Source organism: Rhagoletis zephyria, unplaced genomic scaffold (genome assembly GCF_001687245.7).
Source record: "Rhagoletis zephyria isolate East Lansing unplaced genomic scaffold, Rhagoletis_zephyria_1.1 Rzeph_scaffold_06375, whole genome shotgun sequence".
Lineage (NCBI taxonomy): Eukaryota > Metazoa > Arthropoda > Insecta > Diptera > Tephritidae > Rhagoletis > Rhagoletis zephyria.
Genome location: NW_016163458.1, coordinates 9,967 through 36,105, shown reverse-complemented (window position 1 = coordinate 36,105; position 26,139 = coordinate 9,967). Strand labels below are relative to the sequence as shown.

The window sequence follows — 26,139 nt, the reverse complement described above, 5'->3', positions numbered from 1 at the left end:
AAAATTTTCAGAAAACAATATTTAATATTTAACAAAAATAACTATTTTTAAGGTCCGAAAAATTGGTCTAGTGAATTAGAAAACATCTCAAGATAATAAAAAAAAAATAATTGTTCAAATTGTATATTCGAAGTTTAAAAATGCCATTATTATTTATATCTTTTTTTAATNATTTAACAAAAATAACTATTTTTAAGGTCCGAAAAATTGGTCTAGTGAATTAGAAAACATCTCAAGATAATAAAAAAAAAATAATTGTTCAAATTGTATATTCGAAGTTTAAAAATGCCATTATTATTTATATCTTTTTTTAATTTAGAATGAAATAATAATGCAATCCTTAACCGATTTTAAGAAATATTTTTTTAAATACTAAAATTACTTACTACTAAATTTAATATTTTTTTTTAGAAATTTTTAATAGCTTCTTTAAATCGTGTTTGGTAAAAATTGTGAATCATTCTTAATCTTCTAAAAAAAAGTACCAAGAAAACAATTTTTTGAACTTTTTTAAAAGTTTATTTTTTTTTGAAATTCGAAAAAAATCATAATTTAAAAATTTGTTTAAAAAATATAAGAAAACAATATGTCGTTTTTAGTGATTTCTAAAAAGAGCAAAAGTCAATTTTTTAAATTATTTTAAGAAAACACCCTGAATTTTCTGTTTTTGTTGTTTATTTTTTTAATAAAACCATTAAAAACGCTGTCAATTCGCATAAATATATTTAACAAATCTTTCTCAATAAATGAAAAGAAATAAAAGTTTTTTAGGTATTAAAAAAAACTAAAGTATAAATGCATTTCTATGATAACTACGTAAAAATTTCGTTGTAATAACAACAAAACCAACATAAACGTTTACATAAATAGTATTTAGGTGCATAAATAGAGTAACAACACAAAACAGTTATGCTACTAGCTAGTAAATGAATACATTAGCCTATGCAGATGGTATGGGTGGATGCTGCTGCTTTCCACAAAGCAGTTTCTGAGCCGGTGGTGCATATGTATGTATGTATGTGAATGTACAGTGGATCGAAAAGGCTAAATGGCATGACACAAAATGCATATCTTACTAAAATACTGTTGTTTTTTTAAATGGTTTTACTTTATTTTATGCTTAGGGGGAACATTAATGTTGGGTGAGTACAAAAAAATGATTAATTCAACTAACTAAACAAAATTACTTGGCGTTTACGATTTTTATAATTTTTTTATTTTTGGGAAGCTTGCACTGCGTTGATTCACACACAATAATGGCATATAAAGCAAAGTTACAAAAACAAACAAGGAAATAGGGCTTTGTAGGTAAGAAGAAATTTAGTTATGTTTGGCTGCAAGTGAATTAATGGTAAGATTTTGGAGTAAATTTAATTTTGAAGAAATATTTTTTTTTTCATTTTCTAAATAAACTTTCGCAATATATCTTACGTTTAAGGAACATGTACAATTTTTTGTTGTGGAAAAATTTTGCAAGTTTTATTTTTTGTTTTTGTGAAAACCAATATTGAAATTTTGTTGCGTTAGCAAGTAACAGCTGATTATAATTTGTTTGGCTGTTAAGTTGGAATGCTTCACTTGCAGCCAGTTGGCGTTTGGTGAGTTTACAACAATAAAAAAACGCTATAAATATTTATAAGGCTTTATTTGTATTCTTTTTTTTTCTTTGTAACACTTACTCGGCTGGTGTTTGAGGTGGCTTTCTACGTTTTCATAAGGCATTGGCAAACATTTTGTGGATGGATTGATTTGGATTGAATTGTGTGTGATCGAAATTGTCAACGATTTTTTTTTTTGTTTCAAAAATTGAGTTTTAATTTCATACAGATTTTTTTTTTGGCATATCCACAGTGAAGGATGTGAGGTTTGTTGGTTGGTTGATTGGTTGATTGGTGGTGTGTTTCAGTTTTTTTTTTTTAATTTTTAATTTTTTTTTTTTATTTTTACATTTGCAGCGTGATGACAAAAACGCATAATTTTTTTGTATTACATTTTTTTTTGATAAATTTAATTTTAATTTTGCGTAATCATTTACAAAAATTATACACACACGCACGCAACAACACAAAAAAGGTAACGTTGTCGAAAAGAAAGAATAAAAATATTTGTTTAAAAATGTGTTACATACGTGGTAAATATACAGTATAAATAGGAATGTAAATGTATTGAAATGTGTGCTTCTTGTACATATATACACCGTATATGCTGCATATGTATGTATATGTAAAAATGTATATATAATTTTGCATATATAGTAGTAATATAGTACATATGTATGTATGTGTAAAAAAAACGAACGAATGCTTAACTCAAAGCTAAATCTAATTTGGAAAAAAAAAAAACAAACTATGCAGACGAGCCAAAAATAAGTGTAGCGTATCAAAATAATTCAACGAAAAAATCTGCTATTTTTTGGGTTGCTAACAAACACTACGCTGTTGCTTTTTTTTTTTTTTTTGATTTCTTTGGGTTTGCTTGCGATGATAGTCATACAATTTGAATTATCGTTGATGATGTGGGAGTATGTTTTTTTTTCAAATTTTGTTTTTGGATGCGAGCAAAAATCTTACGTGATCGTTCTATTTCTATAACTAATTTAAAAATAAACTGCATTCCGCGTTGAAACACATATATAAAGTTTGCGTTGCTAACTGTATTGTTGGCTGCACATACATATGTATGTATGTACGTACAGTACAGTTTTGTCATAGCCACAAAATGCATAAATTCAACGAGGTACATATGTACATATTTATAAATATACATATTTGTGCATATGTAGCGCTTGCTTTCATAGCAAATAGTTTTCTTACAACAAATTCACAAATTGCTAGAACCCTTTCTTTTGTACACTTAAAAGCTAACTACGGCGCGGCGCCTGCAGGTATGCTATTGCAGGCTTCCAAACTGTAAATTTTTTATTTTATTTATTTTTTCATACGTTTTCTTGCAACACTCTCTACCAACCAATAAATGTGTGCATATGTGTTTGGGTATGTTTTCTGCGTGTGTGTGTGTGTGACGTTTCTTTTTTTGTTCTTTGGTTTTGTTTTTTCTCTACTTACTTCCTGCAATTAGAAACAAAAGAAAGAGAAAAGAAGAAAAAAACAAACAAAAACATATTTTTGAGTTTCAGCTTCCACGGAAGGTGTAACAAGTACGATATTTATGTACATAAATAAATTTATAGATGTTCAATTTGTATGTGCGGCGTTGACGAAATGGAAAATTTTTATTAAATATTTGAATGTTTGTTTGTTTGCTATAAGTAGTTTGACTGCTATAAGTAGTTTGCTATTTAGATAGAGGTTTGGTCGATAGAAAAGTAGAAAGTAGTAGACTAAAAGACTTATGTACATACATACAAAAGAGCGTAAGTATACGAAGTTATAAATAGCTTGAGAGAGAAAGAGAAAGACAGAGTTAAAGGCAGGATGGCAGTAAGTACAAGTAAATACATAGTTACTACTAGTAGAATCAATAGAATTTCCAAACTGAAGTGAATGTCATTGCAAATTGGTTGTAATTTATTTATTTAGCTGTTTACTTTTGCCATTTGCTAACTGAAGTATATAGTTGTTATTTTTTGCAATTTGCTTGAATTTCATTTTAAAATTTCATTCAATGTTTTAGATTTTTGCTTTTGGATTTGGGGTTTGGTGAGTAGTATGCAGTTGATTTATAGAAAAACGGAATTTAGTGTTGTTTTATTTTTCGCTTTGGCAGCAGCCAATTGCGGTTTTTTTCTTTCACTTGATTTAGTACATTTTTGCTTAATTGCAATTTAAAAGTTAATTAATAGCGCCAGCGTAGCTTTTTTTGCTTTTAGGCATTTTAGTGTGAATTCTTGTTTTTTTTTTGTCTAACTCAAATTGTGTTTTTCTGCTTGTAGGCACTAACTTTTCGCTATTTTTCAAAAATTATATTTTACCACATATTGTGTTGACATACATATATTTTAATACCAAATTTTCTGCCTATACATTCTGTAGATTTCCATATAGCTGTATAACTTTTTATCTATTTTCCAAATTTGTGTCCTACACAATTTTGATTCTTCGCCCTTTATACCAAATTTCTACTAGGCATTAAATGATTCAAGTTTGAGCCTCAAAGGTAGCCACTAGAAAATACCTTTTTAATTGCATTTATGAATGCATATTTACACACAGTTTTTCCCACACTACTTTTTTCAAATTACACAAATTTGTTGTCATTGGAGCGTGAAACCGACGTTCTAGAAAAAATTCAATTTCATAAAATATTAAATTATTCCCTTAAGCTCAAAGAAAGTCTCGAAACTTCTACCGAAGTGCTGAAAATTTGTATTAAAAGTTTTTTGATTGCTCCATTATTATTTGAGTTTAAAGAATTATTCTATTCAATTTGAATTGCGTTTGAACACTCCCAGCACTGAGAAAATTTTTAAATTTAAATTTCCGCAGCAATGAACTTTTATGGATTTTTTGTTTCATTCTAATGCAATAACTGTATGATAGGTTGCAGAGGACTCTGTCAAACACAAAACTCGAAAATACATTTTTTACAATTTGTGATAATTCAGTAAGAAATTCCTACAACTACTACATGAACTTAGGGAATGAATCATTGAATCGAATCTCAGAAAAATTTTAAGAAATTTCTTTTCACTATTAGTTAGCTTCGAGTGCTGTTCTATAACTATTTTAAGTGTATCGGTGCTAACTTCGAAAAACCTGATTTGAATTTAAATTCAACTTTTTTTTTTGTTAAATGTGCTACAGTATGTCGCCTGGTTATTCACGCTCTTGCGTTATTTAGAAAATTATGAAGCCTACGAATATTCTTTACTAACAAATTGTTGTTATTGTTTATGTTTATCAAAAGCGTTTTAATTTTTCGCTAATGCATAATTTTCGATTTTATATTAGGTTTGTTCCACGAGCTACTCGAAGAAAAACTCGAGCTAAGTTCAAACTGTGAGCGTAAAGCAAAGGACTTTGCAAATTACTATCCTTAAAAAAAAATTCTTGGAACAGTTTTGTGTAAACTACCACAGACTTATTTGTTTGTTAGTATAGATTGTGCTCGAAAAAAATTTCGAGCAAAGTGTGTGTTAGTTTCTGCCATTTTGACATAAGTGTTTTGCTCTCTATTAACATGTAAATTTGCTGGTAAAACGCTTAATTGTAGCCCGTAGCAATTTCGAGTAGCTTGTGGAACAAACCTACGAATTTGGAAACAATTTCAATACATAATTTGAAATTCTGTTCAAAAATCTCAAGCGGTTTGAAAGATTGCAATTAACTATGAAAAAATGCTGAAGAAGTAAATTTGTGTGTACTTTTAATAAAATTTACCATAATTATTAAGATATTAATTGAAAAAATTTAAATAACAGACGCAACAAATGTTTCTTTGGCTGTCTACAAAATCGTTAATAAGTAAAAGTGTGAAAAAAAATTTTTAATTAGATTTAAAATTTTGATTACAAATTTAAAATTTTTGTTTAATTTTTTATTCAGTAAAAATAGTTATCTTTTTTAAGTAAAAATAATTTTTTATACAATTTATTTTTTTTATGCTATAATAATTTATATTTACATACATTACTTTGTATGTATTTTTAACGACTTTATTAATTATTTTCTTGCACATTTTTTTTTTTAAAAGACACTTGCTGATAATTTTTTTATTCCTTTAAAAAAAAATATTTTTTACTTTTGAATCATATAGTAAAAATAATTTCATTTTCTGTTTATATTAAAATTTTTTGGAGCTAAAAATACGTGACAAAAAAATTATAAATTTACTTTTTTAATAAAAATGTTTTTGTCCCAATGTAACTATGACGTATCAAATATTTGTAGCTGTTATGATTCAAATATTTGTGAAATTCAAAACAAAACAATAGGGGTATTCTCTAAGCCTTATACAACTCTTTCACATTACACGGACCCCCCTACCCCTACCCTATTGCCTATTTCTTTCTCGTCTTATATGCCCTGTCCAAACAAGATTTTTGTAAAAATTATCGATTTTTCAATACTACAATCTTTCATACCTCTTTCATTTTGCATCAAATATTTGTGTTAAATATTTTTTTTACCACTAAACCAAATATCGAAATTTCGAAGCATATAAGTATATTTTTAAATACGAAATGGTTAATAAAAATAAGTAGAAATACGTATTAGGCTTAGTGAGTGTAAAATGACTATAAGAGTGAGAAATATGCAATGATAACTTTCGATATTTTTTAACTTCTAATTTATTTCCACGAATTTTTTAATGATCGTATAAATATGACTTTGCATAAAAATTTGTTTTTGTATACTGGTGAATGTATGCTTTCTGATAAATGTTGTATGTTTTTTGTGTATTCAGTACTTACTCTCTGGTCTCCTCGACAACCTCCTCCTCCTCCTCGGAACTGTTTGGTTGACATTATATGGGCGTTGGACGTACATGCGAATACATACATACGTTTTTTGTGCATGTTTTTTTTTTCGATTCAATCACATACACACGCATACAGATCAGATATGGATGGATACATAATCATATATTTTTGGATTGTTTTCATGTTCGAAACACATACATATTTGGTGATGTGGGGACGGGCGGACGTACATACGATCAGGCAGGCAGGCGAACGGGCAGACGAGCGTACAAACGATCGATGGAACGAACAATGGACGAACGTTCGTGGCGGTTACGTGTGCATAAACATTTATAGTTGTATGTATAAGTGTTGTTTTTGGTATTTTTTTTTTTTTTGTAATTTTTGGTGTTTTGTAACGGTGGTGCAAACACAGTCGTACATGTGAAGAGAGATAAACATATGGAGAAAACAAAACATGAAATTAATTACAACATAAAGAGGTAAACATACATAATTGTTGGGGTTTATTTTTATTATATATTTTTTTTAATAACTACCCGTTACTTTTAATATGACTTTATACAAAATTTAGGAAAATTCACCAAATTTTCATCAAAATTTCAACATTTTATTCTGAATTTTTAGAAAATTGTAGGGTATGCAGTTTTATAGCCCCTATTTTAAGTCTAATGAAGTGCAAGTTTAAAACGGCTAAAAAATTGCGTATATTTTAGAGAATTTTTTTTTTTTAGGCTACTTTTTCGGGTGTTTTAGTATAACAAGCGCAATTTACAAAAACTTGCGGTGATATTTTGAAATATTGTTGCTGACGGTCTCCCTCGTTTAATTTTATAAAAAAGTCATACTTATATGAAAAAGTGAAAAAATCCGTCACAAAAAAAAATTTCGAAAATCAACGCGATTTTTTAGCCGTTGAAACGTGCACTTCATTACACTAAAATTGTATGGGCTATAAAACCGTATAACCAAAAATTTTCTAAAAATTTTGAATAAGATGTGGAAATTTTGATGAAAATTTGTTTTTTTCCTAAATTTTGTATAAAGTTTGAAACTGTGATTTACACGGTTTTGGTTAAAGCTTAGACGATATTTTTATATAAAAATAACAAAAAAAAATTTGCTCCAAAAACATTACGAATATTTGAAGAAAATCCCTTAACAGCCAGTCATAAATTTCATTCCCAACAAATATTAATTTGTATAAAATATCTTTTAATAAAACAACTAACGTACATATGTATGTACATACATACGTACAAACACACATATTTGCATGTGTTAATTCAATTCGGTTTTTATTCATCTTTCGAATACTTTCCAAATGTAATATTTATGCACGTATTTGTATATACATATGCATGCAGTTATGTGCACCTGCAGCAAGCAAGCAAGAGCAACAGCAACAGTCAAATGTGCTGTGTGTTGCGTATACGCCCCGTAGCACTCTGGCGTATGCGCGCGTGCAAATTTTGCTTAGCAATTAATATGCAACTACTACGTAATTTATCAATATGGATATTGAATGCATATTTTGCACATGGTGCGTGCTGTGTAAGCAATTTTATTTGTATTTAAATGATTTTTAATCAATTTTTTGTTCGCTTTTTTTTTGGTTTGGTGGTGGCGTTACGAGTAAACGCAATATTTTTAATTGTTTGTACGTGGTATTTGTTTATTGTTTTTAATATTTTTTTTTTACTCTAAATTGTCTGTTATTTTAATTCATTTAAGTGCTGCTCGTTCTAATGTCTTTGCTTTTTTTCTTTTTTTTATGCTGAAGCTGCTATTTTTTCCTTTCGTTTTCTGTTGATTTGCTTTTGTATTTGTGGCGATTTTACTTACGTGTACTCCTCTTCATCGGACATGGTTATGGTTTGGGATTAAGAACCTGCAATGAAAAGAAAATATTGTGTTAGTTAGTGTGAGCGTGAATGCAAACAATGCAAATTTGCGTCGATTCAATTCGAATTGATTTGAATAGTGTCCGTTGCAAATCTTTATTAATATTTTATGAATTTTGCATTGAAGTAAAATCATTTTGGATTATTTAATGGCAAGTTTCTGTTCACGGTAACATTTTAAGAGGCTTTAACGCAGATTATGATCTCTTTTGTGGCGAGTAGTGGTTGGCGAAAATTTGCTTGCGAATTAAATGTATTATATTTGTAAATTTTTTAGTTATATTTTTGGTTTTATTGAACTCATACACTTTTGTTTACTGCGTTGAAGAGGAGTATTATACACTTGAAAACACTTGAGTCAATTGCTTTTATGTACGTATGTGGATTTGATTTATCAACAACTATTTAGGAATTAATTTGATTATGCCACATCGAGTTCATTCGCTTGCAAACTGAAAATTGATTGATTGAATTGTAATATATGTATAGATTAATTTAGTTCAAATTGTAGTTCATTTATCCAACTTTTGTAAGCAAACCATAGAATTTTGAGCTTAAAACCGTCAATATTTTTATCGAGCTTTTAACCACTACTTACTAACCCCCCGGATCCCATGTAAAGTTGCATACTCAAGAAGGGATCTTACTAGATATTAAAATATGCTTTTTAGACATCGATAGGTTGTACAATGCAGCATCAATAATAATTAATAGCAAAGTAAGAAACAAACCTATGCATCCGATCGTTTCAAAAGATCTGAAATAAGGGCTTCCATAAGGCCTCCTCTCTAATCTTGCCGACCTGAATACCAAATAAGTGTATATCATATGCCAGAGGTCAGTAGAAATCATATGAGTTTTCCTCTAATAATATTCAAATAAACGAGCAAAAGTTGCTTCTAAGAATTAATGGGTAAATGGGTTACACAAGTTATTTAGAAGTTTGCCTACTGCTTTCCCTAATGGAAGCCACTTCTGGCTGAAGCACGCTACCCAATTTTGGATGTCTAAACTTGATTTTGATGGCAACCCTTACATCAAGCTTCGACGCATTCATGAAAAAGTTCTCAGCTCCCTCTCAGCCCACTCGCCCTATCTAATCATCTCTTGAGAAAAGAATAAGTGTAGCGTAAAAGCTGCTAGAAGCCATTTCGAATATGCAGCGATTCCTCTAATCAGCGGTGAAATAAAAAATTGTCAATAATCTTTACGAGTGTTCAGATGCTGAGCTTGCTAGGCATCCTGATTGCATTACGCGCTGGCGCACTTTTTCCTGCAATGCAAACAAGTGTTTAGCGTGGCAATAATCGCCGAATTGTGAGGGGTCCGCAACGCAGCACCAAATAGCAATGAGGGCGCCTAACCGCCTAACTTAAAAAAAAGAAAAATAAAAAATTATTTCCATTAGTTGGATGTACATAAGTCCTATGAATTGATTTATGCAAAAGCATCGCCCAAATTTTTTGTTTAGTTGATCGCATTTTAGATGTATTAGGTGTGCGATATGTTTTATCAATAGCTCCGATGCATCAATATAGGGCCAAGAGGCCACTTGCACAAGCTAGAGAACTGGTCAATCGATCGCTTTTGTGACTCTACCAAAGAGAGATGATTGCACCTGTTGTGTGAGGCCGTTTCACGGAGAAGGAAGAGGTGCATGGGACATCTACGGCCAAGAGAAGAACACATCCACTCCCTATCCCTGGGATCTATTCTTAAAATTATAGGATCTTTAGGGGCTAGATGTAGTGTTGTGATGAGCATAATAAACCTACTGGTCGCTGTGCATACTCTATATCTATCTAGAAGTATATACAGTGAGTGTCAGTGAAAATCGTGCAATACATTTTTTTCCCACTTTTTTAATATTGTGCATATTTAATTTAAATTTTATTATTTTGTAATAAATATTTATATATTTATACATATTTTCTTCCATATCACGAATGATATTCATACAGAAGAAAAAGCGCAACACCGTCAACAAACCCAAAAATAATCTAAAAACTCGAAATAAAATGTGTGAATTTTTGATGAAAATTTGACAATTTTTTGAATTCTTACCAAGTTAGAAATTTTGAGTTTTATGGATTTTATTGTAGTGTGACTATGTACATATATTTTTATAAAATTAGTAAAATTTAAATTCAAAAAAATTGTTTTAAAAAAAAAATGAAAATGCACGGGCACTAACTGTATACAAATGTTGTGTACTTGTTAAAGAATTTCAACTTGGAGGAGTGGACTGCACAGCACCATTGCTTTGCAGTACTCACTCCACCAAAATATGTTTTTATACATACTTAGGAGTATTTATTCTCTTTATTATTTTCTTTAGAGATCTTTACTACAGTATTTTGTATTCCCTTTCAAAAAATGTCAAAAGTCTTTCGCATCATTTTTCGGACTATAGCGACCACCTTGTTGCATTACTCTAATTGCTTACGAGCATACATACATACATTTCACATACACATATATATATGTATATGCTCATGCATGTAACCAATCAAATAAAGTGCACAGTTTGCAAATATACCGAATATTTTCCACATAACCGCCACACGAAACCTTGCTGTTGAAGGCGAGAAACTTACATACATACTTTCAAAGGGACAAAAACAAAAAAAAAAGTGATGAATGCTTTTAACAGCATATGCACCGGCTTGTGTTTTATTACAAAGGTGTACAGTTATACACTCTACTAGCCAACTTTTGTTGCACTCTATAGTTTGTACGCTGTTTAATGATGTCGAAATTCGTTAAATGCATTTGCAAATTTTTGCTCTATTTTTGCCAGCAGTTAACTGCTGCATAAAGTATACAAAATGTTGCATTTTTTTTTTTAAATATTTGCTAACAAAAGTTTTGTGCTAACGCGACATATTTGCAAAACCAGTAAGCGAAATATTCGTGTAAACCACACACGCACACACACACACACGCACATGCAAAACCAACCACGAAGCCAACAACAACAGTTGGTGTTGCTTCTCATTATCAAAATCATATTCCCCAGACAAAATCACTGCATATGAAAATTTATAGAAACAAATGTGTGTGTGTGTGTGCGTGATGCATACATACATATATGTGCAGTTATTTTCACCCGGCCAGCAATTGGAAGAGAATTTTATCGCCTATCAACAAAAAAAAAAAAAAATGCATTTATTCTCTTTGAATTTATATGAGTTCGTTTATGTGAACACATTTCAATCCCAAGTGTACTATGTGCTGTGTGCATGTGCGGATAAACAAGATTTTTTTTTTGAGTGTGATTATGCATAAGTTTTCTCGCTGTTTATTTGCGCAAAAGTATATCGCACATACATACATACACATACATGTGCATATAGCACAACCACAAAGAAATATGTATGCATACATACTTACATACACGCATGTACACATAACGTTTGAATATTTACTGCATAGGAAAAATATTTTTATTTTTATTTCATTTTGTTGTTTTGTTTTTATTTAAAAATAGATCGTATTGAATTTCCACAAGTTAAAAAGCTTTAGCCACACTGAGCGAGCGTTAATCGGGAGGAGGATGGGGGATGATAAAGAGCGAATGAAAGGAGGGAGCGGCAGAAAAGTTGAGTTGAGTATTTGTTGTTGTGTGGCTTTTAGTGTTACATATTGGGTAATAACAAATTAAAATGCTCATAACACACCACTCAATGCGCAATAGGAGGATGTCGAGATCTTCACAGGTGATATACGTAGGTGTGTGTGTGTTGTGTGTATATATATGTATATGTGCATACATCTATGATTGCATTTATTTGTATTTGAGATACGTAAGCAGTGTTCAGAATTTGTGCTGCTGCGCAGAGTGTTGCCGGGTCATATTCGACATTGAGTTGCAAAAAATAGCCCATTGCGTGGGCGTCGAAAAATCTTGACACAAATGGTTTTTTGGAATGTTTTCGATCTTTTAAATAAACTTACATATGTTTTCGAAAACATTTTATGTGTTAATGACGTCTTATTTGTACAAGTTTTTGTGACTGCTGCATGAAATTTATTTAGCGCTACGCGATATCGCTTAGATGCTCGTATTTTGTTTACGTGATGAAAAACAAAAACAATTTGTTCGTAAATAAATGTTGCTTCAATAAAGAATTTAGCGAAATTTTAAATAAATATTTCGTTTCAAATTATATTCAAGTTACTTTTACAGCTTTTTTTAAAGAACTTAAAAAAAAATTGTGCGTTAACACTAAATGTTCCAATCGAGTTAAACAGAACTTCTTACTTAAAGCTTTATTCTAAATTTCAAGCTCTACTTTTATTAAGTTGGAAGCCGTAAAGAATTTCAGTTAAACAATCTTCAAGACGATTTTGTTCGTCATATTCAACAAGGTAGAAGTTATATTGCCAGTCAAATATTGAACGTATTATTTCAAATTATATTGAAAACATTTTTTGTATTTAATTTTTACATATTTTTCTGACATAAATTTGGCTGTCACATCTATCTTGTTGAATATATCTTGGACGCAAGGCATATTACACAAGTACTACCAGTAGAGCAGCTGTTTTGATTTTATTCAAATTACTTGGTCTCTGAACTGTAAAATTTTGTAAATTTTTTTTTGCAAAAATTCTTATTTGGCAAAATGTATTTGCATGTGATTCTCCAAAAAAAGCGATTGAAAACAAAAAAAAAAACGTTTCTCTACTCAGGAGCTGCAGGAATGAAACAAATCCACAAAGAAAGAAATTCGCACCAATGTTTATTTATTTGTTCTTTATTTCTTTTTTATATTTCGCATCGCCTACTATGATATTTAAAAAAAAAAGTATATTATTTACTGACACTTTCGAAGCCAGAAGCATCAACAAAATAAACGTAAATGTAGTTTTTGCTCTAATGCTATTACCTGTTTGATATGCCTTGCTTGGACGAAAATAATTAGAGCTGCATTTTCTAACAAAAAAAGTTGTTGAAATTTTAAGGAGACTAACAGCCGATTCCAAAAGCAATTTAGATGGAAAATGATTTTTTATTTTCTGTCAATATCCCCTCTTCTAAACGAGAGAAGCTCTTGCAATTTTCTTATGTCCAGCATAGTCCCGCATCGAAGGGTTTTTTTGCAAACACCTCCCTCCATCATGAGCTTACAGTAAGCGTCAATGCCTTGGTAGCCATCCCAAATGCAAAACGAACTGTGTTGCCAACGTATTGAGCTAATTCGCTGTCGTTTCCAATTTGATCATTGAGAACTTGAATTTCCGAATAGAATTAGATTTCATTGTTTCGGACAGCTATTCAAATTAGACTATCAGCAATTTCTTGCCGTTGTATAGCCTCTAGCTCGTCCTGAAAGATACCAGAATAGTCTGGGAAAAGGAAGAGTGACGTTGTTGTTTTTGTTGTAGCGGCTACAACAGTGACGTCGTCATCTTAAGTTGCTCAGCGTATACTCCTCTGCCTAATCACTCCTTAAAAGCATAAACTGACGGCAGCGTTGATCCGGATCAACTCGGGAGTTAACTGCAGTTGATCCATAGTATGACCACCATCATATTCTTTGCAGATTTTAACTTATTGTAGCTTGATATGACATTTACGGCGAATTTCCCTCATAATTGAGCACTAACTACGAAAAAAATATCTTAGCAATTTTTTCAAAATATATATTTTTTTTTATGCAGGAATGCATCTAGCTGCTATAGCCGTTTTCCTCTAAGATTGGCCTCCAAACGGCAGTGTATAGTCGGTGTACCAGATTCGGCGGCATACTCCACTTTTGGCCAATGACCGGCTATTTCCTGCACAATTTGCTACTAGTTTGGCCTTTCGTCGGAAATCGTTTAGTGTCTTGTTTGCAAGTGCATGTGCTCTCGTAAAAAAGTACACATTAGTTTTACTTCTAAAGCTTAGAATCCAGCTCTCAAGAACAACCAACAAAAAGAGATTAAAAGAGAGATTAAACAGAAATTGTCTGCTAACAAAATTTCTTAAATCATTTTGCATTGTATTTGACAAAACAAATACTCGTATAATGGTTTCCTCAAGAAATTTTACGGCTAAATACTTTTTCAAGCAACAGAAATAATAAAAAATATTTATTGTGGGTTTTCGTGCCATCTGCCAGGAAAAAGTGCTTTAGTAACATAATTGAGTACCAATAATAAAGATATTCATTAGAGTTGTAAGAAAACCAATGTAATTTTTGGTATGAATTCATAGAAATAGGAATTAAACAGAGACGAAAAATAAACTTGACTTTGAAAACCTAAAATGGTAATTAAGGCTACTTACATACGTGGTAATATTTTCTACCAAAAGTAAACAAAAACATTAGCTGAAAATCGTTAAAACAGCGTTGGAATTTTCAAAGCTCTCATTCCCCATTCACCGCTCTCTCACATACATATGTACATATCTGCCAAATCTCACGTCTAACAAATTTTTGTATGCTCAGTATCAAATGGCAAAATTCCAAAAATAATAAGAAAAAATGACAGCGAAAAATTCCTGCCAAAAGCGTGCCCGTGTGTGTGTGTGTGTGTGTGTGTGTGCATTAAAGTAAAAAAAAAAAAAAAAACAATAAAAATAAGTGAATAAAAATAGCACAATGCGTGGGTGAAACGCCCCCTCTCAATCTAACCCCTCAAAAAAAAAAAAAAAAATTGCAGCAACAACAAAAAACGCAAGAATTTTCGTTAAAACAAACGATCGTGCTTCACTTCGTGCCGAAAGCTTCAAAGTTTTTTTTGCGAGCGGCATAAGTATAAGGAGTATAGATAAGTGTGTGTGTGTGTGTTTGTGTGTGTGTGTGTGCATAGTGGTTAAGATATTTATGTAAACTTTAGCTTTCTATTTATTTGCTGTGAGTATGCGAGTGTTTGTGTGCCTCTTAATGTTTACGTGTGTTTGAGGGTGCTCCTTTACATGTACATGTGCATGTATGTGTTTATTCCAATTTATGTATGTGCTTCTGCCAAAACATACATATTTCCAAATTTCGTATGATACGTTGGAACGGTGTTTGCTTATCACCTCGTAATTTCCGAATTTAGAATGGTCTGCATCATCGTCTTTTACCGTTTTTCTGCTGTTTTTCACTCACACACGCGCACATGCACTCACACTCCCATACACATGTATGTATATGTATACTCGCACAGCAAATTTTACTCACGTACACACTGCGAATTGCCATTTTCATTAGTTTTCATGTTTGGCTTGCTTGCAGTTCTTTTTTTTTTGTTTTTTTTTTTCGAATGTGCCTCTTTCCTTTATCGTTTCATTTCAATTCATTTGGCCAAGGTGGCAAACTGTGCAAACATTCCTATGCACATATGTATGTAGATATGTACACTCTACATGCACGAGTCCAACTAGTAGTCATTCTAGCATTGGTTTTCTTATGAAAATTATTTTTAAATTCACACAATTTTTTTTTTCTTTTAAATTCTCTAGTTTTTGTTGTTGCGCTGCAAGTGCTACATGTGGCTCTGTGCGTTTATAATGCGCGTGTGTTACAGTGTGTGTTTGCTTGCGAGTGTGTGTGTGTGTGTGTGTGCATTTGAGTGCTTGTTTCGTGATGACCAGCAGCTGCAGCAACGCAATCGCTCTGCTGTTGTTCCGTATGCCTCACTTTTGTACAATTTCATTGCCTGTTGCCTTGGCTTTTGCTCTTCTTGACTCTTGTTGTTTGTTTTCCTTTGCCAGTTTTCATTTCGCTCTTCATTGTTTTTTTTTTTGTAATTTTTTTTTCAATTATATTTTTTTTTATCTTTGGTTCTTTATTTATTCTGTTGCTAGTTGCTTTTGGCCTGCTGATCGTTCGGTATATCATGTAACACACTGAGCTCCGGCCCGATGTCTATTTTTGGCCATACAACTGAGGCGTCTTGCGTGCCACAAATTGTATGCGCTGCTGCGCTACATTCGCTGGCTGCTGTGGTGCGTGGCAGTAGCATATAGCGCAGTGGATGTTGCTGTATAAGTTGAGGTTTTTTATTTTATTTTTATTTTTATTTTTTTTTTTGAGATTTTCTAGGGAGTTACTTCTTCAAGTACTCACCGATAGCCCGCTGGTTTCTCGATCGTTTCAAATTAATGTAATTTTATTTCATTTACAGAGCGAAATATTTTATTCTTTAAATAAAAAGTATGATTTTTTCAATGTAATTAAAAAAAAATTGTTTATCTTTTTTGTAAAAAATTAAATTTCGTTTTATTTAAATTTTGGTATTCAAATAATTTTCGTTTATAAAAATTTATTTTTTATTTTATAAAAATAAAAAATATAAATATAATTTTTCTTAACTTTTTTAAAGTGAAAATATTTTATTTAATTTTCATTTAAAGTTATTTTTTATTTAATCGGCAATATAAATAAAATTTTACTATGAGCTTTGGCTGATAAATATTTGTTAATTTTTAATTTTTTAGTCCTTTTGAAATTTGTTATTTTTGTCTTGCTTTAATTGATTTTTTTGTTTCTTAAAATTATATTAAATTCATTTAAGAGCAATTGCTCTACTTTATTTTCTTTTTTAAATATTTTTTTATTTTTTACATAATATTGTATTTGTCGTCCAATCCCTACAAATTTTTTGCTTCAGTTCCAGTATGCTTGTCCAATCAGTAGCTTCAGAGTCACTACTCCACTTAACTCCACTTTACACACTTTATCCGTGAAGGAGTCAAATATTCACACACACTGCTATTGAATAGCGCACTAGTTTATAAAAAAAAAAAACATTATTTTCAATCACTTCATGCGATTTCGGAGAAATGTCCAGCATATTATATAATTCTTTTATTTTCAGTCTACGAAAATCCTCTAGCGAATTTCCTCATTTCGCACTTTTCGAGCTTTCGGCACACTTTCGCCACGCCAATACTACCACAGAGCCTTGAAATGCTTACAAGGATAACAAAAAAAAAGTTTTTTTTGCTTTTCAAAATTCATTACTTCTTCTCATAAATTGCTTATATTTTTTTATACTTTCGTGTATCGCCTATAATAAATAAATTTTTCATGAATTTTTTCTCATTGAAAACTTACTTAGGGAAAAGAAACAAAATTAAACTCTCTACGATAGTCCGAGCAGCTGACGACGTTGGGAGCGAATGCTGCGGTTCGACTAAACAGACTGACGATCAAGCAAGAAACCAGCGCGTTATGTTGAGGAAATTTTTCTGAAAATTCAATTTTCATAAACGCACACATATGCAGCTAGCAGTCCGCCAGCCAGCCATAGCGCGATCGTGCAGCGAAATTCGCAAGAGAGCGAATGCGTGCGAGCAGCAACAGCATAGTTAGTTGCGCTTATGTGAGACAGAGACAACAGCTGTGCAGAGTGTGGGGTATATTCAGGTGGGCTTTGGCAATGCCAAAAATGAAAGTAGTGCGGGTAGGTGTGGGTGGGCGGCTGGCAGATAGATACCCAACGTGCGGTCGGTGACAGGGGTTATATTGGCGTAAGTGTGTGGGTGAAGGCTGCTTGGCGATGTTGTTGTTGTTGTTATTACTGTGGTTGTGCGCTATCATAAACATATCTAATGTGAAATATAAACTTTTTATTTAAAAAAAAAATCGTATTTTTTAGTTGCACACACACACATACAGGGACCACTAGGGTGCAGTAGCAATTAATAGCCAACTGCTAGCATCCAAAAGCTAACAGGCAACAGGCGATCAACAACAACACAGCCAACTAACCGGGGGAACCAACAACCACCAAGCAAAGGCAGAGTCAGCCTATTAGTGTATGAAAATGTTGAACATATTTTACCGGTGGTTGATGTTGTTGGCAGAATTGTTGTTGTGTTGGTATTTGCCAAAGCCGCTAGCGTAGGCTGTGATTCATTTCATCGTCGTTGCCGGGCGCTGCCGCTTATGTGCGAGGCGTATTATAGGCTTGTAGGCGAGACTGCGGCGAGTTGTTCGAGCGTGTGGGCGAGCATTCGTTTTTCAAAATTTTTCGTTCGAAAATTTTTTGTATGCAGGCGCTCGATTTTGATAAAATGCTAACTTTGTATGTATATTCACACATACATATGTTTGTATCTACATATCGCTCATTTACTTCAATAGTGTCATAACTCCAAAAAGCGAAGCTTCACAAAAACGGCTTTAAAGTTTTGAATTTACATACATATGTACACTCCCATAGTAGAAATGAATACCTATTTTGTTCTAGTGAGATACTGGTAATCGATGCAGCTATGCAATTTTGATATAATATAATTTTTTTTAACAGTTAGCGGTAATTTCTGCATGCTTAGCTCGATATTTGTAATTTTGAAATTATGCCACTATTGAAGTAAATGCGCGATGCGAAAAAGAGTAAATTTGTGCAACTGTATATGAATATGCATATTTTTTTTTTATTTAATTTTTTTTTAGACAATTTTTGATTTTTTTTAATTTCATAGGTACACATATGCCTTTGCATATTTTCGCTCGCTTTGCAATCGTTAGTGGTATAAAATTCATACCTGCACCGGTGGGCGCAGTATCGGCTTTTTGATTATTGGGGGTAGCGTACAGACGGGGCGTATACGTAACGCGAAGGGGAATAATAGTTGCGTTATTCAACTTTTATGAAGGTAAAATTGGTAAAATGGTCCACCAAGAAGTACGGGAATCTTTTTCTGGGTAAAAACTGGTAATTCTGTCAAATTCAACGTAAACGTCAGCTTTTGTTTACACAGTCGGTTTTTTAACATTTGCTGATTTGCAAAATAATGCGCAAATACATGCGCAATCAAACAAAAATACTTACAAAGCTTGATTTTTTTTTTTCGTTAAAATGCAGACCCTCAGAGAACAAAAATAAAAATTCTGTGCTTAACCCTAGTGTGTCAAACCGGGTACCCGGGTACCCATCGACACATATTGTATCAATTTGATACTATCAAAAAAATTTTTTTTTCAAGGAACAAATTTTTAAAATCCTCCCGGATCCCCTCGATTTTACTGATTTTAAATGGAGCAAAGCATTTTATAATTCTTTTCAGCCTAGCAGATTTTGAATTTGAAAAAATGTACACGAATGTACAAAATAGTCGGTAATATGTATAAATAAATAAGTTATAACAAATAATATTGTTTTTTGATTATTTATTTGTTAAATGGAGCTAGTATAAATAATATTTGGTTTACTAAAATACAAAAACACAGTTTTTTTACTTTTCAGGCAATACTAAAGTAACCGTTATCTGAATATAATACATATTTGTTTCAAAGGTGTTCTAGTATATTCCTCGGGTACAAAATAACATAGAGATCCTCTTATTGCTTCCCTTTTCAGTTTAATGTACCAGACCTTCTCGGAATTCACCAGTATAGGCGCTGGCCCATTACAGATTACACCGGACTTTCTATTACAAAGATTCTTGTATATAATACTATCGTTTATTTTGTATAAAAATATCTTCTTTAATAATAAATAAAACAATATACATCTAATACCCAGGATTATACTAAGTTACAACCGAATTTTAGATATAAATCCGTAAGTGAGTACCCAGGTACCCGTGTTGGACTACACCGTTAATTAATTTTGTTGGGCACACTCGGGTTAAATCAAGCCCAATTCGAGGATTTTGGTCGCAAAAATACGGTAACTCTGAAAATTCTGATACGGAATACGAAATTATTACTTAACAAGTAAGAAAGTCTAAGTTCGGGCGGAGCCGAACATTAAATACCCGGCGCAAGTATTAAATATATGTTTTTTCACCCTTCCGAAACCTTCCGCTAGATGGTAAGCCGAGGTGTATCAATTTTGANTTTTTTTTTTGGTTCACTCAACTTTCACTTTGCTTTGACAAAACAAAAACAACTGATGGTTTGATACTTCATTAGACTTTACCAGCGAATATTCGTCGGGTAGAATCTTTCAACTTCTGACAAAGAAAGAATCTCTTTTATTCTCTCATTTGTCCCATAATTTGGCAGGGAAGCAACTACAAGAACTTGCAATTTCTGGCGAGTTGGGCCACGAAACTAATATTATAAGAAATTCATAAATAAACGCAAAAATATCTTGGAATATAAGGGCAGTGAGTGGCATATAGTCATAAAAATAATAAATAAAAAAATTTACATGCCCAGCTGCGCATAAACATGAATACATATGCACTAACGAATGTTATTTTTCTTAAAAGTGCCATAAATTTTTGGCATGTAACTGTCAAGTGTTCCTTACGCGCAATTCAAGCGAAAACGCGCCCAAAAGCTGGCACAGAAACACACACACATATGTATGCATATACGCGTACCACACTGCGCCTTTACATACATATCATTTGCATCTACTAGTTACGTGTTTCTACATCCGCCTATCTATTTTGCTTACTAACCTCCTAAACCTGCATACACATATGTAGATACGTCCATCTGTCCGTCTGTTCACCCATGTTTGTCTGCCAAATCGCCGCATGCAATGAATGCTGCTTGCTCGAATGCTTTGCTATTTTGGCCCATTGCATTTCCTTACAATTCCTGTTTGGCTTTGGTGCAGGCCAACAGGCATTCGCTGAATTTGTTGCTATTACATGCCTACACACACGTGCATACATATGTGTGTATGTGCATGTGCATATCATTGCAATGGGCAGCGGGCCAAGTTATGCTCGTACCCTGCCTCTTCCGCTTTACACATCACAAACAGGCAACGAGCGGGAAAAGACGCCCAATGCATTGCATTTTGGCAACAACAATTATAACCTATATGCACCGCAGCTTTTCATATTTATATCTACATACATACATACATTCAAAGACATGTCCACTTAGCAGTTACATTCATAGAATTATATAAATTTATTTCGAGTAAATAAATACTTGCATATATGCATGTACGTATGTGAGTGTGTGTGCTTTTAGGTTTCGATTAGATTAAAATTTGATTTGATATTAAATAGCTAATGTTGGTATTTGTGAAATGCGCAATATGTGCGCATTTTTACTAACCACCGGGAATTGTGTTGAAAATTCGCATATTTGCCATATGCATACATTCATAAATACCATCATAATTACGAAATGCATATACATTAGACTGTACCACCTGACAAGCAAATAAAATCCTCTAAAGGTTGGGGAAATTTCCCCCCGCAAATCCGATTCGGTTGTAACTCCACTTTAAGTTCAAATAACCTTGTTTAAAGATATACATACCTCGAGATGGTCATCATCTCACTGGTGTATTAATTTCAGAAAAGCTCCGATTTTCAAATATACCAAATTATGAAAAATTTAAATTCTAATAACGTAATAACCTTCAGCAGTCAATAGCAAGCTAATAAATAGTTTATCATTGTAATATTCGTATGGAAATAAATTAACAAATGTGTGCATATGCAGCTATGTATTATATGCAAATAAATTACGATATTATTTTGAACAGGAAACTGCGTGAATCGATAGTTACTTCCTGTGAAAAGTTTGACTCCTGAATCGCATTATTATTCCCAAGGTTGGAAAGTATGCATATTAATTGTACATACAGTGACTCACACAAGTGACAACGTATTGATTTACTTCAATTATTTATAATGTTTTTCGAGCTAAATTTTTTTTTTGTTGTTGTTATTTTTCTGTTAAAATACCGTCCAAGCTTTAATCAAACACATATAAATAACATATTCAAACTTTATACAAAATTTAGAAAAATTCAACAAATTTTCCATCAAAATTTTAACCTTTTAATCTGAATCTTTAGAATTTTTCTGGTATGCAGTTAAGAAATGCAAGTTTCAACGGTCTAAAAATTTCCGTTGATTTTTCAGATTTTTTTTTTAGGTTACGTATTTGCACACTTTCCATGAAATAAAATGCGGGACACCGTTCGCAACAAAATTTCAGAAAATCTACTCCAGTTTTTGTAAATTGCACTTGTTATATAAAAAAAAACACAAAAGCAGTCTCCACAAAAAAGATTCTCAAAAATCAACGAGTGTTATAAAACTGCATACCCTGAAAGGTTTTTAATATTCAGGTTAAAAAATTGAAATTTTGATGAAAATTTGTTGAATATTCCTAAATTTTGTACAAAGTTTTAAATTGTGATTTATATGGTATTGGTTAAAGGTTGGACTGTATTTTTATAAGAAAAATAATAAAACAAATTTAGCTGGAAAAACATTACGAATACTTCAAAAAAATCAACACGTTGTCATTTGTTTGAGTGACTCTATATATGTATGTATATAAAAAGTATACCATTTGCAGTAATTTGATTTACTTTACATTTGCTTTTACACACCAAAATATGCGCATGTTCAAACAAGTATTTATTTATGTGATATTATACCCTTAGGCCCGTAATTATTTTGATTTACCTACTAACACTTCCTTGTTATCTATTTTAATATGAATATTCCCAACGATTTTTTTTTTCCAATTAAAATACTAAAATTTATTCTTGTGTAAGAAATCACAATGTCTCCAAATACAAGCAAATATTTTGATTTATGAAATCTAAAAGAAAAAACAATTTTATTCAATTAACATAACTTTTTTGTATTTAATTAAAAACATATATATTTTCCTTGTAGCGAATATATTTTCTTTCAACCAACGAACAGAATTAGGCTAAAATGCGATGCTTTGATATATACATACCCTGCAGGGAGTGACGTTAGCTTATACCTAATTTTAGTCTGTTTACGCGAACACTAGTGCTAACTATTAACTGTGTATTTTGTTCGAAAAAAGCTAACTACTTTTGTGGGGCGATGGCCGCAAAAAAGTCAGACATTTGATACCTCTGGATTACATGTCAACTAACTTGTAACTAACTACTTTTGGACATAAAATATCAATAAGAAAAACAAAATATTTTTAGGTTTTTTTACTTTTTTATTTACTTATTTATTTACTTTATTTTATTACATTTCATATTTGTTTACATATTCTGCTCTGGGTGGCCCCATATTCGAACACCGTCAGACATAACTTCAAAATGATAGTATAAAATTTCGATCTTCCTTTTATTTGTCCTGAATATGAAAAAGAATCTGCGAAGTTCAGAAAAAAAGTGTATTGAAAGTAATTTTTGTATGAGGATATTTAATAGAAACTTGTAAAGAAAACCAACTCCCGATTGCGTCTGCATGACTCCTGCACGACTTTACAATTCACTTTAAGTTGGTTTTGTCATAGCTAATTAAAAGTGAGGTATTAATCGAAATCTCGCCAAAAAGCTAACTATAAGTTGGTTAGTTTTAACAATTGATAATTTTTCACTGCAGGGTATGTAGTATGTGTAAAATTGTTACACACATTTGCATTTCTGCATATGCTTAAAGAAACCAGAGAAAAGATTTACATATCTGCCACTCAAATAATTTAACGAGTGTAATGGCATCTAATTAATAGTCTGATAGCAATCTATGCTTTTTTAGATTAAATTTTGAGCTCAATTTAATGGTAAATGCTGTAAACAAAATTCGCAAATCTGCATGCATTTGCACTAATCACCATGAATTGAAATTTCGTAAATTTTGGCTAAAACTGTTGAACGTCGGCTTTAGTGCCTAAAAATATGCCAAACTCAATACATAGTAATTTTTCATGATGCAACTTTATTTATGTATGTATATGTAGAAGATTATATGGAATGAATATTTACGCTGATTGCATATTGATTATAAAATAAATAAATTATTATGAGTTAATCGTTAAATTGTATAAAGCAAATGTGCCGCTGTGGCCGAGCGATTAGAGGTGCATACGACCACTCCGTAGGACCTGGCTGCGAGCAGCTTCTAAATTAGAAAAAGTTTTTCCTATTAGCGGTTGCCACACCACTAATTGGAGGAGAAGCTCGGCCAAACAATAAGCAGCAGATGTGTATTATTGTTATAATATCTGTTATAGTATCTGCAGCGAATACGAATACATGTATTGCTGGCAGCTTAGTTCCGAAATAACATTACATGCTTTTTACACTCGCCAGTATCGTACAGTTATTCGTATCTACATAAAAGATGATACAACATCGCAAATACTTATTGCACGTGCGTGTCTGTAACCATTTAAGTTGTTTGCGATTTAAAGTATTTGGAATGTAACGTAGTTACATAGGTATGTGGAACCAATTCTGCAGGGCGTATACGTAACGCTCGTTTCTATCAGGTAGGATCTGCAATTCACTTCCGAGTGAATTTCAATAAAATTCGCTTTCAATTCAAATTGGCAGTTGTTGAAAGTCACTCGGAAGTGAACCTGCCTGTTTCCTTTTTTTGCAGTATTGTACTCTTCTCTTATTCCAAAAATGGATACTGCACCAAAATATGTACGAAAAAATGTATTTTTTTTTTGCTACCTAATATTTTTAAAGTAGTATATAATTATCAGTCGCTGATACAAAACAATATGGGTATTCGCTCGCAGTTGTGGTTGGCCGGTGTCATTAATTAAAATCCAAATTTTTAATATTGTTAATGAGCTTCGTACCACGATCGTTTATTAGGAAAAATTGAAAAAGCAACAAAGTCTAAGCGGTAGAAGTTATAGCATGCTGAAGTCTAGAAAAAAGAAGTCTGATGAGGAGATGTGGTGATCTCCGAAATAGCTGCTATAACTTCTACCGCTTAGACTTTGTTGTTTTTTTTTCCAATTTTTCCTAATAAACAATCGTGGTACAAAGCTCAATAAAAATACTAAAAATGAAATGTTAATAAGCCACAATAACATTGACAAATCCAAATGTCTGTGAGTTGATTATTCGTCGTTTATTTTTGGTTTCTTCTTAATAGGCAGCTGAGGCCATTGTATAATAATTACAGTCTTTCCAGAGAGCGCATATTCCGATCTGCCTTCTTCACAACATATCGAAGTTGTCTACACAAAAAAGCTTTCGATTTGGGAAAAGGGGACTTTTCAATAAATCATTTGATTGCTTTTGCAAAGGCAAATCTAACAAAAACTGATTTACACCGCAATAATCTTATATAAATTCTAATTTAAGTGAAAGCTTTTGCATATTTATTCGAAAAATATGCAGGCTTTCTTCAGTGTGTATATTTTTGCTTTCTGCGAAAGTTCTGCACTTGTCCTCAATGTGCATAGTTTTCTTTTACGTAGATAAGAAAATCACCAATGCAAAAGACCCTATTTAAAAAATATAAATTTTATAAGGGAAACAGAAATGCTGAAATAACTTTTATCTTTTAAGAAGCGGCGTTGAAATATTCGTATGGAGGTACATCTTGGAGCAAGGATGGCATTTCCATGAAAATGTGGATAACAACGTGTTATTCTATCTATAATGATGCTTAAGCAGTTAATATATTTTTAACAATTCAATTAGGGTGGTCCTTAAAAATATCAACATCTTAATTTTTCATGGTGCAACCTTTTTTTTTGCTCTACGTCCGAAATAAAGACATTCACAAAAAATTACAAAATTTTAAACAAATTTTTAGAGACAGCTACCAAAGTTTCAAAAAATGTAAATTTTTTTGTGAAAATCTCGAAAATTCGACAAAACTTTCGACTTGAAATCTGACAAATTTAACATATTAATTTAACTTATTCATATGAATTCATACACTCGCTTTGAAGTAAACTCTGTGGGAAGTATGTATGTAAATACCTGTGAGTAATTGTATCATAAGCGGCAGAAAATTTTATGAAGAGAATAAAAAATGTAAAAAAGAATTATTGATGGTTTAAATGAATATTTTCAGCACTAAAAAATCTATTTCCCTCGAATTTTGTGATTTATCAATTGAGATTAAAATTCTGTCACTTGTTACATTAAAAAACCATCAACAGCATACAGCTATTTGTTGCGTGAAATTAATTTTATCAAGTTTTTACCTCTATGCAATTGAAATTTACACAAAATGACTAATAGCAG

At 31.8% G+C, this 26,139-nt stretch overlaps 1 long non-coding RNA gene across 1 annotated transcript; it reads right to left on the bottom strand.

The window, feature by feature from the left end:
* Positions 1 to 1,679: 1,679 nt before the first annotated feature.
* On the bottom strand, positions 1,680 to 17,425 carry LOC108373106 (uncharacterized). The gene is made up of 4 exons (XR_001848930.1): positions 17,325 to 17,425; positions 8,228 to 8,273; positions 6,374 to 6,412; positions 1,680 to 1,703 (listed from the first exon to the last, which is right to left on the bottom strand). It is a non-coding gene; the product is annotated as an uncharacterized LOC108373106 (long non-coding RNA).
* Between the last annotated feature and the right edge of the window lie 8,714 nt (positions 17,426 to 26,139).